The following is a 15,067-nucleotide window of genomic DNA, read 5'->3' on the forward strand; positions in this document are numbered from 1 at the left end:
GCCCTGAAGTCAGGAGGGCCTGAGTTCAAATCTGGTCTCAGACCAAACACTTGACACTTACTAGCTGTGTGACCCTGGGCAAGTCACTTAACCCCAATTGCCTAATTTAGAAAAAAAAAGAAAAAAGAAAAACTAGTCAATATATCTAAAAAATCTGGCAACATGTGCCAAGTTCCACCTCTGTGGACCTCCTGCCTCTCATAGCTTTTCTTTGTACTATAGAACAGGAGAAAGAAGGTTGGATTTATAGGAACAGAGCCAAGATTTGAACTTAGGTTCTCTGATCACCCCCCCCCCGTACTATACTTTCTCCTGTACTATACTGAGAGGAAACAATGGGGTAGAGTATAAAACACAGGCCTTGGAGTCTGGGAGACCTAGTTTTGAATGTGATGTCAAATACTTACTCTCTATATGACTCTGGATATATCTCTTAATCTCTCCAAGAGTCAGGTTTCCTCATCTGTAAAATGGGGTAGCACCTCCCTCATAGGGTTGTTGCCAAGATCAGATGAAAAAAGATACGTAAAATACTTTGCAGAACTTTAAGGCTACATAAATATGAGCTATTAGTATTACATCATACAATTTTGCTGGTATTTAAAGGGCTGGCCTGTGGGATTGATGTCATCATCTTGGTCCTAGAAGGCAGAATTGGGAGTGATGGGTGGAAATGAGGAAGAGGCAGGTTTCAGCTCTATATAAGGAGACATTGGCTGACATTTAGAGCTGCACAAAAGTGCATTAGGGAGTCTCCAGAGGGAGTGAGTTCCCTGTCACTGGAGATGTTCACATGCAGGCTGGATGGCCACTTCTCAGGGACGCTCCTTCAGGTGGGGATTGGACCGGAGAGCCTCTGTGGTCCCATGTGCTCGGAGACTCTGTGATTCTGGGAAACATGACTTGGCAGCTGAAGGCCAGAGGACAGACGCCTTTTAGGCAGGGTCCCCTGCTTTCCCACACGGAACCAGACTGTGGGAACCTGCTCAGTCATCTCTAGCCATGGCGCTGTCTGCCCAGCAAGGACACCCAAGGGAGGAGAGGGAGGGAAGAGGACATAACTACTTCCACAGGGGCTTTGGGAGGGGTCGAGACAGGGGAAGATTGCTCAGGGTCTCTCTAGGCTAGTCCCGGGCACTGCCTCCTCTGGGGCCAAAATCTGATGGGAAGAGGACACCAGGGCATCCCAGGCAGTTCAGCGCTAGCCCTGGGGGTGGAGAAGGCTTCATTCATGCCAGAGGGTATTGTGGTACAGTGGAGACCCTTGGTACCTCCCACTTATGAGTGGAAAGCCTGTACTTACCCTCTCTGGGCTTAACATTCTGGGTAAAATGGGAAGGTCTCTAATATCTTCTATAGGTCTAAATCTCATGATCCCAAATTGCCTAGGGATTTGTTTCTCAGGCCCCCACCACGGTCTGCTGAAAGAAAGTTACTGGACATTTCTGTAGAGAGCGAGACTAAGATTCCTTCCTTCCTTCCTTCCTTCCTTCCTTCCTTCCTTCCTTCCTTCCTTCCTTCCTTCCTTCCTTCCTTCCTTCCTTCCTTCCTTCCTTCCCTCATTCCACAAGCATTTTTAAGTATCTACTCTGTCCTACATTCAAATGAGATAGTATTTGTAAAGTGCTTATGTGGCATTTTAAGATTTACAAAGCACTTTACACATACTGGGTTTGGTTTTTTTTTTGAGAAGACTTTGAGGTGAACATAAGGTGCTTAATAATTGTCTATTCCTTTCCTCTTCCCCTTCTCTTCTAGGTGCTAGAAATACAGACACAAAAATCAGTCTCTACCCTCAAAGAGCTCATATTCCTTTAAAAATGTTTTTATTGCTATGTTTAGTATTTTTGTCACATTCATTTTCTAATAGATTCTCTTCCCCCCACCCCAGAAAGCTATTCTTTATAATCAAAAAAAAGAAGAAAGAAAGAAAAAAAACAGGCAAGGAAAGCTCTCCAATAAACTGAATAAGCCGGATGGTACAGGCTGTGCTCCATGCCAGTACTTACCCCTCTCTGGAAGTAGGGTGGGAGGTATGCATTTTCAAAGATTTTGTATTTGTTTCTAATTTTTTAATTGATATGTTTTGTTTTCTCATCACCTTTGTTTCCCAATATACTGTCCCTCTCCCACTTTTCCAGGAGTAAGAATAAACAAAGAATAAAAAAGAGAAGGAATGCAGGTCAGCAAAATTGAGGAACACATTAAACCCTGCCACCCCTGCTACCCGCCACATTCCTCCTCCACCCATCATCTTCCTCCTCCACAGAGAAGGGAGGGAGGTGCCTTTTCAAGGAGCTGCTATTCCATTGGAAACACTTTTCTCACAACAGCCCTGGGAAGTAGAAGATACAAGTATTATTTTCCCCCAGAAGGGAAATGCCTTGCCTAAGGCTACATGCCTTTTTCTGAAGTGTTAAATTTTTCTGCAGAATGCAAACCCAGGTTCTCCTGGTGACAAGCCCAAGTGCCTTTAGAGTGTAGCATAGCTAACTGAACCCTGGTTTTGGAGCCAGGAGACCTGGGTTGGGGCCAGTTACCACTCATGTGACCTTTGTTGTTGACTCTGTGACCCCATTTTGGGGTTTTCTTGGCAAAGATACAGGAGCAGTTTGCCAATTCCTTCTCTGGCTCATTTTACAGGCGAGAAAACTGAGGCAAACAGGGTTAAATGACTTGCCCAGGGTCACACAGCAAGAAAATGTTTGAAGCTGGATTTGAACTCAGGAAGAGGAGTCCTCCCAACTCCAGGCCTGGGGCACTATTTACTATCTGCCTTCCTGTGATCTTAGAGAAGACACTTCCATTCTCTATGTCCTTTTCTGTAAAATGGGGATAATCTTACATTTTCTCCACCAAAGGATAACTACCATGAAGAAAGTATGATATAAAATTTACAATATTATGGAAAAGAAGTTATTCTATATTAAAACATCTGTCTGCATCAGCCTCTCATTCATAGCTACTGCCAATGTATTTGTTCCACTTGTCCATTCAGTTTTTATTTTATTTTTTTGGTGAGGCAATTGTGAAGTGTCTGAGGCTAGATTTGAACTCAGGTCCTCCTAACTCCAAGGCCAGAGTTCTATCCACTGCACCACCTAGCTTGCCCCCTCCCTCCATTCAGTTTTTAATAGCCTTTGGGGCTGGTTAATAATAATGTTCTCATTTCTGGCTGTAATAAATGTTTTCTAATCCCAATTCTCTTTGGTTTCCTATGAAGAGAAGGACCATTTGCAGTCAACCTGGAACAATAGGAAGAGTGATGGATTTTGAGTCATAGGACCCAGGTTCAAATCATGGCTCTACACTTACTACTTGTATGATTAGTTAGTGTCCTGGGACATGTCACTTAATCTCCATGGGCCTTGATTTCCTCATCTGTGAAATGGGGGAATTAGAGTAGATGACTTCTGTGGTCCCTCCTACCTCTCAATCTAGGTCTCATCTCCTCCTAGTCCTGGGGCGGGGAGGGGTGTGGATAGCATCTTGGAGGGGTCCGCTATTGATATGAAGAGAAAAATTAGCATGACAGTCCCAGAGAGGAGGCAAGAAGGCTATGCAGGGGAGATCCAATGGGTGAGAAGGATATAAAGTATTGTTGATGGTTTGATGTCAACTTGGAAGAGTTCTCTAGTGGAGTGCCCCAGGGGTATGTTCTTTTAACCTTCTATCAATGACTTGGGTCATTGCCATGGCATATTTATCAAATTTGCTGATGACACAAAGCTAGAAGAGATAGATAACGCACCAGAGGAAAGGGTTAGCATCCGAAATTATCTCAAGAGGCTAGACCATAGAGCTGTATCTAGTAAGATGAGATTTAATAGGATCAGATGTAAAGTCTTGCACTTGGGTGGGGGAAACCAGCTTCACAAGTACAAGATGGGGAAGGTGGAGCTAGCCAGAAGTTCATCTGAAAAAGACCTGGGAGTTTTAGTGGACCACAAGTTCAACCTGTCAACAGTGTGATAAGGCGGCAGAGAAAGAAGTGCAACGTTAGGCTGTATTTTAAAATGCATTTTGTCCAGGGCCAGGCTCATAAGCATTCCACAGCGCTCAGAGGAGAAGCTTCCCTGAGAAAGGGTATTTAGGCTTGAGATTTAACAGCCGACATTCCCAGGGCACCCACTCAGTCCTCTGGCTCTGGGTTTCTCTACGGGGTCAGACAGTGACCCCATTTCCTTCTTGATTCTGCCTTTGGGGGAAACCTCAGAATCCTCAAATCTCAGAGCTGGAAGGGTCCTCAGTGGACATCTTGTCTAACCTGCACCTGGCCCAGTTTCCCCCTACAGCTTGCTCAGCAAGTGGTCATCGAGTCTTCAAGAGAGGGGGAGCCCACCTCCTCTGAAGGTGGCCTCTTCCACTCGGACATAGCTGATAATTGCAATGTTTTTCCTTGACCTTTAAGGAGTCAGGAATTAATTCCAGTGCTTTCCCTCTTTTAATTATTTCTTATTTATCCTGTATATAGCTTGCTTTGCATATATTTGTTTGCATATTGTCCCCTCCTCCATTAGATTGCAAGCTCCTTGAGGGCAGGGACTGTCTTTTGTATCTTTTTGTATCTCTGAAGCTCAGCACAATGCTGGCACGTGGTAGACATTTAATACATGTTTACTGAATTGAATTGAGTAGAAATCTTCCTCTTTGTCATTTCTCCCTGTTCATCCTACAGAAAGGTCCTAGAACTTGGTCAGTCCCTGCCCTGCACTGAGCCCAACCCTCAGGTACAATGCCTTGAGCTAGGAGCTGAGAGAAAGACAGGGCTAGACCTAGGCGAAGTAAGAAGCATAATCAACTGCTGTGTGGCAGGTACAGGGCTGAGTATTGTGGTTAGAAATACAAGCAAAAGCTCTTTTTGTGGTGGCCGAGAACCGGAAATTGAGGGGATGCCCATCAATTGGGGAATGGCTGAACAAGTTGTAGAGTATGAATGTAACGGAACACTACCGTGCTGCAAGAAATGATGAGCCGGCAGACTGCAGAAAAACCTGGAAAGACATGAACTGATGCTGAGTGAAGTGAGCAGAGACAGGAGAACGTTGTACACAGTAACAGCCACGTTGTGCGATGACTAACTTTGGTAGACTTAGCCCTTCTCAGCAATGCAAGGGTCTAAGACATCTCCAAAAGTCTCCTGATGGAAATGCTCTCCCCATCCAGACAAAGAACTACGGAGTCTGAATGCAGATGGAAGCACACTATTTACTCTTTTTTGTTGTTTCTTCTTTCTTGTGGTTTCTCCCATTGGTTCTAATTCTTCTTTACAACATGACCAATGTGAAAATATGTTTAATAGGAATGTATACGAATAGCCTATATCAGATTGCACACTGTCTTGGGAAGGGGGGAGAGAAGGGAGGGGGAGAAAATTTAGAACTTAAAATCTAATGGAAGCGAATGTTAAAAACTACAAATAAATAAATAAACAAATTTTTAAAAAGAAAAAAAAAACATAAGCAAAAAGAAACAGTTCCAGAGTTTATGTTCTAAGCGGAATAAAAGAACACAAAGTACTAGGAAAGCAGATATCAGCTCCACCCTGAGGAAGTCCCCAATATGAGGTGGGGAGTCCCTTGGACAAAAAGTATATCCCTGAAGGAGTGTGTGCAAGTGTCTATTAAAAATCATAAAAGGGCAGAGGTGGGATCTCGTGCCAAGTCCTTCATTTTACAGATATGGAAACTGAGGCCCAGAGAAAGGAAAGGACTTTGCTGGAAAGTTTTGGGCTTGGCATCTAGAGACGTGGGCTGAATCTCAGCTCATACTCTTCCTGGTAGAAGCTCCTCTCTGAGCCAAGGGTGTGCTGGAGCCAGCTGGTAAGAGCATTCACACCTCAGAAATGGGCATGCACTATGAATCAGGGCTTGGTTTATTGCTTTATTGATTATCCAGACCCAAGAAAATGATGGAAAAAAAGTTAATAATGCTGACAAATAAACTTAAAAGTGTGTTGTGTGTATATTTTTTCCCAGAAGAGAAATATACCGGAGAGTTGCTTATTAAATGTTTATCACCACGCCACTGTCTCTGAGCCTCGGTTTCCTCAATCATAAAGGTCAGAGTTTCTTATTTGGCACTATCTGGACTCTCTGACTTCAAGCCAAGGGCTTTTTCTGTCACACTCAGGTTATACAATGTATGTAAGGGGTGTTATGGGTACTGGGATGGGGAAAAGGAATGGGACAGATTGGAAGAAGAAGAAAAGCTTGGAGGGGAGAAGGGGCCGAAGACAACTGCTTGAAATAATGTCCTTGGGCAGCCCTCTGGTGGTGACAGATAGACTTGACACCCACTCCTCCCAATTACAGGATTCCTGTCTTTCAGGGCCCTCCCTTTCCCTTGACCCGCCCACACACCGACCAGCCCTGGGAGTCAGGTGGGCTCCTTACCTGTTAGGGAGGCGCTGAGTCGGAGAGACACTGATTGATTGACACATTGATGACCCTTGCTGGGGCCTTGCTGGACTACTCAGACCTTTGTTCTTCTTCAGAACCTGGAAGCCCAGTGATCTTGGAAAGAAGAAAGAACCTTGGACTTGGTGTCAGGAGATCTGGGTTTGAGGGTCAGCTGTGACATTTCCTGGCCATGCACCTCCCCCTCCCCAGCTCTGGGAGAGGAGGGACTGTCTTTTGCTTTTCTTTATCTCCTCAACATTTAGCATAGTGCCTGGCATACAGTGGGTGCTTAATAATCTGTCAGTCAGCAAGCAGTTTTTAAGGCCAGGTACTATGCACCCCGGATACAAAGAAAGACAATCCTGATCTCAAGGATTTCACAAATTGAGGATACAACATGCAAACAACTATGTACAAACAGGATATATGCAGGGTAAATTGGAAATCATCTCAGGGGGGAAGGCCCTAGCATTAGCCTGGGAAATTCTGGCAGATGGTGGGATTTTCAATGAAATTTGAAAGATGACAAGGTGGGGGGAAGGGTAAGCCCTTTAAAAATATTATCTCATTTGATCCTCAAAGCAACCTTGGGAGGGAGGTGTTATCATTATCTCCATTTTATGTTTGAGGAAACTGAGGTTAGGTGACTTGCCTAGGGTGGCACAGTCAGTAAATGTTTGAAGAGGAATTTGAACTCATGTCTTCCTGACTCCAGGCCCACCCAGTGTTCTATCCGCTAGGCCACCTAGGTGCCTCTACAGTTGCATTTTTGCTATAGCAGGGGTCATCCTGAGAAGCCTGATCAATTTGAGGGGTTCCCCAGTCAAATCGCAGAGTTCTATCTCCCCGACTTTCCTTCAGACCACACTTATCATTTCTGGAGTCTACTCTCTCAACCTGGGTAGGTTCAAAGCTCATTTAGGCTTAGGCTGGTCATATCTGCATATGAAATGGCTGGTACTTGACTGAGCTGGTAGAAGAGGAGACGACCTTGAACCCTGGCCTTAGTTCAGTCTCCTTAACTTTTCCTGCCCTCTCATTTACATGGGACAATGGAAGAGCTTTGGCGCTGGAAAACCCACTTATGCCCAGCCCTGGGCTATCTGGCTGCTGTTGGGTCAAGGTCCCTCCAATTAATGAGCAATAAGAGGGCTATTCCAGGCTTTAAGAGGCCAAGAGTCTGAGGAGTGCTTACCAGGAACTGTGGCCTCTGATTGGCCAAAAGTCCCAAGCCCCTGGACCAGGAAGTGGAGTCCAGAGAAAGCTGAAACTTGTGCAGACATTAGCAAGCTAAGAAGACCCGGTGGGTTAGTGGCTCAGCTTGTGTCCTGGGGAAGGAAGCTCTGGCTGGAAGTGAAATGCCTTCGGGGCTGGACTGTGGAAAAGGAGGGACCAGGACCCTGTAGAGGAGCAAAGTGGCCCCTAGCCCACTCAGAGGCTGTAACGAAAGTGACCAAGAGGGGAGTGACCAGGAGAGGGAGAGCAGCTCCTTTGGAATGGGAAGAATGGACAATACTTTTCCAGTAAATGTGCATTTTATGTGGCATCATTATGCTTCAGTGTCTATATGCCTATGTGTTTCTTTTTCCTTTCAAATAGAAATCATTTTAAGAGAGCAACCTATACTGGGGGCGGTGACATATATGTGTGTGTGTATCTGTGTGCATGCATGTACACACACACACACACACAAACACACACACATACATACATCCCAATACAGTTTCATGTTTAATCAGAACAACCAAAAATAGGCTGGCCCAGACCAGCTAGGAGCTGCAGAAAGGGTCAGGAACAGCTGCTGCGAAGGGGGAGGGGGGAAAAGAGACAGAGAAACAGACAGACAGAGAGAGAAAGGAGAGATCGGAGAGGGAGAGAGAGGAGGAATGGGGTGGGGAAGACAGAAAGAGAGAAAGGGGGAGAGGAAGAGAAGAATGGAGGAGGCACTAGAGCAGACTGAGAGAAGAGCTTGACGGTTCCTTGAAGGCAAGGGCTGTTTGGGGCTTCTTTTTATGTCCCCACTGATTTGCACAATGCCTGGCACAAAGCTGGTACTTAATAAATGTTTACTGATGGATTGTTTGCAATTCCTTCTTCTTCTCAGTGAAGAGGTGGGGGACTACTGGTGCTGAATGTTGCATGCTCTGACAGAGAGGGTTGCTGTTTTGATTAATTTTGCTGTATTCTTTTTCTTTGTTACAGGAGGGCTTCTATGAAGGTAAAGGATATTAGGAAGTGATTGTGGTGTCAGAAAACAAAAGGTATCAATAAAACAAAATAGAAAATCAAATAGAGCTTATCATAGTGTTATAAGACTTATTGTCCAATCGTTTCAACTGTCTGACTCTGTGATACCATTTGGGATTTTCTTGGCAAAGATACTAGAGTGGTTTGCCATTGCCTTCTCCAGCTCATTTTTACAGATGAGGAAACTGAGGCAAACAGGGTTAAGTGACTTGCCCAGGGTCACCCAGCTAGTAAGTGCCTGAGTTCAGATTTAAACTCAGAAGGATGAGTCGTCCGGATTCCAGGTCCTGCACTTTACGCACTATGGCGCCACCTAGCTGCCCATTGTCCTGAGCCAGTGTGTTCCCGCTAATATAATTGACAGTTATTTTCCCAATATCAACTAACCAGTGATCTGCCTTGAGTTAACTAAATGACATCACTTTGACTTCATAAAAGGGATTATTTACTGAAATGTTTACTAAGATATAGCAAGAATGGAAATACATCTCCCCCCACTCCCCCACCCCCTACACACAATAGAACAGAAATACAAAAGCCTCTGAAACCAAAAGGACATTCTCTTCCACCTTTTCAGTCCCTGAAGAAAGTACCTAAGGACTGGGCTCTCATTGGCCAGTCCTCCCATAGCAGAAACCAAATGCTGTGGAATTATAATAACCAAGCTTGACCTCAAGCAAGAAATGTGAGAAGATTCCTTTGGGGACCAGGGGCCTGGGATGCTGCTGATAACATCAGACTTTTTCAACGTCATTTAGTTCTGCGGAACTTTTTTTTTCTTTCTTCCCTTCTTCAAGCTTTATTTTAAGGGATGGATCTCTGGAAAGAGTATAGGGAGGAATACAGTAAGAAATGCCAGGATGAGGCTCTTGTATTTTATAGCAGAAGAAATAGGGAGCCAGTGAAATTTACCCAGCAGAATTGTTACACAATCAGACCTGTGCATCTTGCAGAGTATTACAAGAGATGTGTGAAGGGTTCCTTGAAGGGAGGAGAGACTGGAAGGAAGTCAATTAGGAGTCTTTTCCATGATCCGGACAAGAGGTGATCCAGAACTAAGGTGCTGACTGTGGGAGTGGAGAGAAAAGCACTGATGGCTGAGTTATTAGGGAGGACAGGGCTTAGCAACTCAATGGGTGTGGGGTTGGGGCAAAAGAGAGAAGAGTCAAAGGTCCTTGGGATATTTTGAGCCTCAGTAACCAAATAAAAGGCTGGTACCAGCAACAGATGGGGGAGGCGATTATCAATGGAGCTTCATAGCCACAGTGGACTCCCTTCCAATAACTTCAGAGCCACCTCTTGGCTGGAGGAATTTTTCTATTATTTCTGCTTTTTCAACAAATCTTTTCAATGACATGCCCTGGAGAATCTTTATCTTCTGCCCCAAGTTCTAGCCACTACTTTAGCAAGCACATTGGCCAGAGTGGGGTCTGACAGACCCTAGAGGATAGCAGTCATTACCTGTACTTACAGCAATAAGGATGGGACCTGTGATTTCACTGATCTAGGAAACCCCAGATGAAGAAAGTCAATCTACCAATTGAGGTCAACACCTTTGCTATAACTTAAGAGTCTTGGAAAGTTGTCTGGGGCACTGGGAGTTAGTTACGTGACTCTCCCAGGATCACATGTGTCAAAGGAGAAACTGGAACCCAGGTCTTCCTGATTGCAAGGTCAGTTCTCTATCCACTATGACATACCACCACTTATGTGTCTCATATTATGTGACTTCACTGTCCTTTATTTAGCCCCCCACTATGTCCCATGTTGAGCATGCAAAGAATATGGTACATGCATGAATCCTTTCAGTTGGTGAGAATTTTAGACTTCTCTTGCCAAACTTAAAGATCAATGTGGGCATAACATAACTATTTGTAAGCCTCATGGTAGCTGATGAAGCCAAGAAGCCTCCTGACAAGTTGTAACCACTTGGCAGTCTGTCTTGGTTGAAGAAGAGCTCACAAGTGGCCCATTCCCTGTCCCAGGAAAGATCACCACTGGTTGACTTGTGGTCAGTGACGTCCCCAGCCTGAGCAGCAGCCCAAATCATTAGGCATCCTAGGAACAGCCCCTTGGCATTGTTATGATTGTAGCTGCTCCGCAGAGACACGTGCCACAGAACGCTTGGTTGAATGACTGCCTGCTCTCACGTGGAAACTGTCCTTTTCAACTAGAGTCAGAGGGAATAGCTTCAGAAATAGCAGCTCAGGCATGAGGCAGTGCTGAAGCACCCACATTCTAGAACCTCTGGGCAATTTGTCAGTAGCAATTCTACTCCAAGGGGACCCACAACAGACATGTTTCCTTGGTCATGCTTCCTGAACAAGTGTAAGGAGAATGATGACAACCATAAGATTGTAGATTTTTGAGCCTTGAATATCCTTAGAGATATTCTAGTCTAGTAGTTCAGTTGTTCATGAACTCAGTGGTCCAAGGGGTTTGTACTAAAAATCCCTTCATGGCATCTTAAGCAGCAGGTAATTGCCCAATTATGTTACAAATGTATTTTCCCTCTGTGACAAAAAGCATGTGCATATTTGAAGCATCATAGGTTTTTTTCTGAAGCAATCCTAAACCCAATTTTGGTGTTTGTGCAGTGACGACAGTCCCACGCTGACAGCTTTTGATTAAGTGCGATTCATGCTTACAGCTTCTCAATCTGTCATCAGATTGTTTCCAAACTGCCACAAGAGTTCAACATTTGAGTGCAAACTGATTCCCACCAGATGATCAGATACTTATCCATACCCATATTTACTTCCTGTATACTACCCCAGAGTGGCTCCCTCATTTCTGTTAGCCTGTAGCCTCAAGCAGCTAGGTAGCGCAGAGCTCAATACCTGATGTCAGGAAGACCTGACTTCAGATCTGACTACACTAGCTGTATGACCTTGAGCAAGTCACTTAACCCCGTGTACTTCAGTTTCCTCATCCATAAAATGATGAAAATATTAGCATCTCTCAGAGTTGTGAAACTCAAGTGAGGTAACATGTACATTTATCGTTGTTTAGTCGTTTTTCAATTATTCTGACTCTTTATGAGCCCTTTTGGGATTTTCTTGGCAAAGATGCTGAAGTACTTTGTCATTTCCTTCTCCAGCTCATTTTACAGATGAGGAAACTGAGGCAAACAAGGTTAAGCAGGGTCACACAGCTAGTGTCTGACTACACAGTGTCTATGTACAAAATATATAGTGCTTTGCAAAAATTTAAGTGCCATGTAATGCTAATGATTATTGTCAGATATAATTATATGATCAAGATTTATGAATGTCTGCGTTCTTGCTGTTTGAACACTGTGATTACTGGACATGTGTGTTGTGAGCCATCTCAAAACCATCATAGACCATCACAATTGTTTTGCAAAAACAAACCTTATATTGCCTCTCCTAGTAGTGTTAAAATTATTTTCTGATTTAAACTTGTCATCTGCTTTTGTTTTAATTCTTCTATCTGGAGGATTTTTAAAAATTAAATTGGTTTATTTGTTAAACAGTATTGTTTTCCAAAACACCTCAAAGCAAAATACAATGAAACCATTAGTGCATGTAAAATATTTAGAAGGGTTAGCAGTAGCAATATATATTTTATATTATTTTTAAGATGTGGGAATAGCTTCAAACAGACACACATATAATACCATTGCTCAATCAAGGTTGGTCATTTTACAAAGGTCAGTTTTATATTATGGTCTAAAAAGCAAGAACCAAAGAAGGCAGAGAATTCCACAGATGTGAGGCCCTGGAGGACTTTCGCATGAAATGGTTGGCAACACTGGACAATCACTTAGAGTCTGTCTGTATTTAGCTGCTATCGAGTCCAATATTGCAAACCTTGTTCAAATAAACAAATCCAACACTGAAACATAGTTTATATATGATTAATACATTATGCTCAACATCTTCTAAGTCACAGCTTATTTCATTAAAAATGTTATATTCAACAAAATTTGTAAAATAAAGAAATTTATTTAATATTAAATCTTGTAGCTAAGAGTAAGCATATGAGGTCTCGCTGGATTACTTTTTAAAATTTTTACAGAACATCCTACATAATATTTCCATAATTACTTTATGATTATAGTTTCATAATGTTATATTTAGAGTTTTCATAATTATAAGTAGAATAAAATTTTATAATTACAATCGTATAATATAAATTTTAATTTAGAGATTTTGGGGAGCAAAAGTTATCATTATAGTTATTTTAGCTCTTCATGAATAAATCTGAAATAACATTATGAATAGTGTTTTAAATTAGCTTGGGAATTTACAACACTTTTTTTTTTGTTGTTGTTAGAAAGAGTTCGAGAAACCAAAAACTCTGGGAAGCCTTGATCTCATTTTTCATGAAGAAATAAAAGAACAGAGAAGTTAATTGTCTTACCCAAGCTCACATAGCCAGTGAGGGGCAGTGATGGGATTTAACCCCGAGTCCTCTGTCTACCATTTCTCTGTCTACCATTTTTTCCACTACACCACTCATAATTATATAGCTTTTGAAGGTTTATAAAGCTCTTTCTCTACCAACAACCTTGTGAGGTGGTTAGTATAAATATCACTATACCCATTTCACAGATGAAAAAATTGACTTATAGTCACATGGCTGGGAAGTACCAAAGTTAGGATTTGAATCCAGGTCTTCTGACAGATACAATACTTTTTTTTTTTTTTAGTTCACTGCCCTTACCTTCAGACTCAGACCACCTAGACCATGCTAGCTCACTGGACCAAAGACCTTGCCTTACTCCTCCTCCTTCTCTGGAACTGTACTGTGATGCCACTAGGAGCTTCCAACTGCCTGTCAGTTGTCTCAATTCTGCAGTCATGGTCCAAGAACCAGTGTAGGTAATGAGAAGTCTGGGGACTCTGCTTTTATCTGTTACCTTGATGTAGCCTCAGCCTGGGAGAAAGGTTGCTGGTTTCATCAGGGTTATTGACAGCAATTCCTGCCTTCCAGCCCGATGGCTCATTGGCTCAGCCTCCTTCTGATCACTTCCAGCTCTCAGAAGTGCCTGTGCAAACTCCCACAGCTACAGCTCTATCTGGCATCATTATGGTTCATACATAATTGTCTTCTAATTGTCTTTTGATTGATTCTTTGGCAGGGATTTCAAGGCTTTCATCCTCTTTAAGCAGCTCATTTTCAGGAGAGTTCTCACCTCCTAGATTCCTTCAGACCAAAGTGGTCCAGAATTTCTGAAATTTCACTTCTACCTTCAAACCATCTCTTGTGTATGCCCCCATCTCTTTTCTGACACTGCCATCCCCCTGGGGCAGACTCCCGCCATCTCATGCCTGAACTATTGCAATAGCCTGCTGGTGGGTCTGCCCACCTCAAGTCTCTCCCCACTCCAATCCATCCTCCTTTCAACTGTCAAAATGACTTTCTTAAAGCAAAGGTGAGGTAAGAAATAAGCATTTATATGGTACCTACTGTGTATCAGGCACTGGGCTAAGAGCTTTACAAATATTATCTCATTTGATCCTTTCAACAACCCTGAGAGGTAGACATTATTATTATTCTCATTTTACAATTAAGAAAACTGAGGTTAGCTGACTTTTCAGAATTACACAGCTAGTTGTGTCTGAGGTCAAATTTGAACTCAGTTTCTCTTGACTCCAGGCCCAATACTCTATCTACTATACCACTGAGCTGCTACATTATTCCTCTATTCAATAAATCACAGTTGGCACCCAAACTGCCTTTATGATCAAATATAAAATCCTCTGTTTGACTTTCAAAGCTCTTTATAGCTACCTTTCCAGTCATTTTACACCATATTCTCTTCTGTGTACCCTCTACAATTCAGTGACTGGCTTCCTTGCTGCTCAGCACAGGACATACTCCATCTCTTGCCTCCAGGCATTTTCATTGGGTGTCCCCCTACCTGAAATTCTCCTCCTCCTCATCTCCACCTCCTGGCTTCCCCGGCTTCTTTCAAGTCTCATTTAAAATCCCACCCAATTTTCTGGCTCTCTGCCTCATTTTTTACCCAGATTAATCACTGAGTGGGCACTGCCTCAGTCAAACTGAGACCTGGGAAAGACCTTAGCTTAAAAAGGCCAAGATCTCCCACTGCACCCAGGGCCACCTTCAGTCATCCTGATCTCTATCTTGCCACTGGACTCAGCTGGCTCCAGAGGAGAAAGTGAGACTGGTGACTTTGCATGGCTCTCCCTCACTTAAAAACAATTCGCTTGTACGTCATGGCCTCACCTTCCTGATGTCACGGTCCTCTTTGAGAATGAAGGAACAAAGGGGCAGCTAGGTGACTCTGTGCATAGAGCACCAGCTCTGGAGTCAGGAAGACCTGACTTCAAATCTAGCCTCAAACACATAACACTTACTAGCTATGTGACTGGGGCAACTGCCTCACAAAATATATATATATATAGACGCTAGTCCAGCAATCAGTT

This window comes from Phascolarctos cinereus, unplaced genomic scaffold, assembly GCF_003287225.1.
Source record: "Phascolarctos cinereus isolate Bilbo 61053 unplaced genomic scaffold, phaCin_HiC Scaffold_726;HRSCAF=1367, whole genome shotgun sequence".
In the NCBI taxonomy this organism is placed as follows: Eukaryota; Metazoa; Chordata; class Mammalia; order Diprotodontia; family Phascolarctidae; genus Phascolarctos; species Phascolarctos cinereus.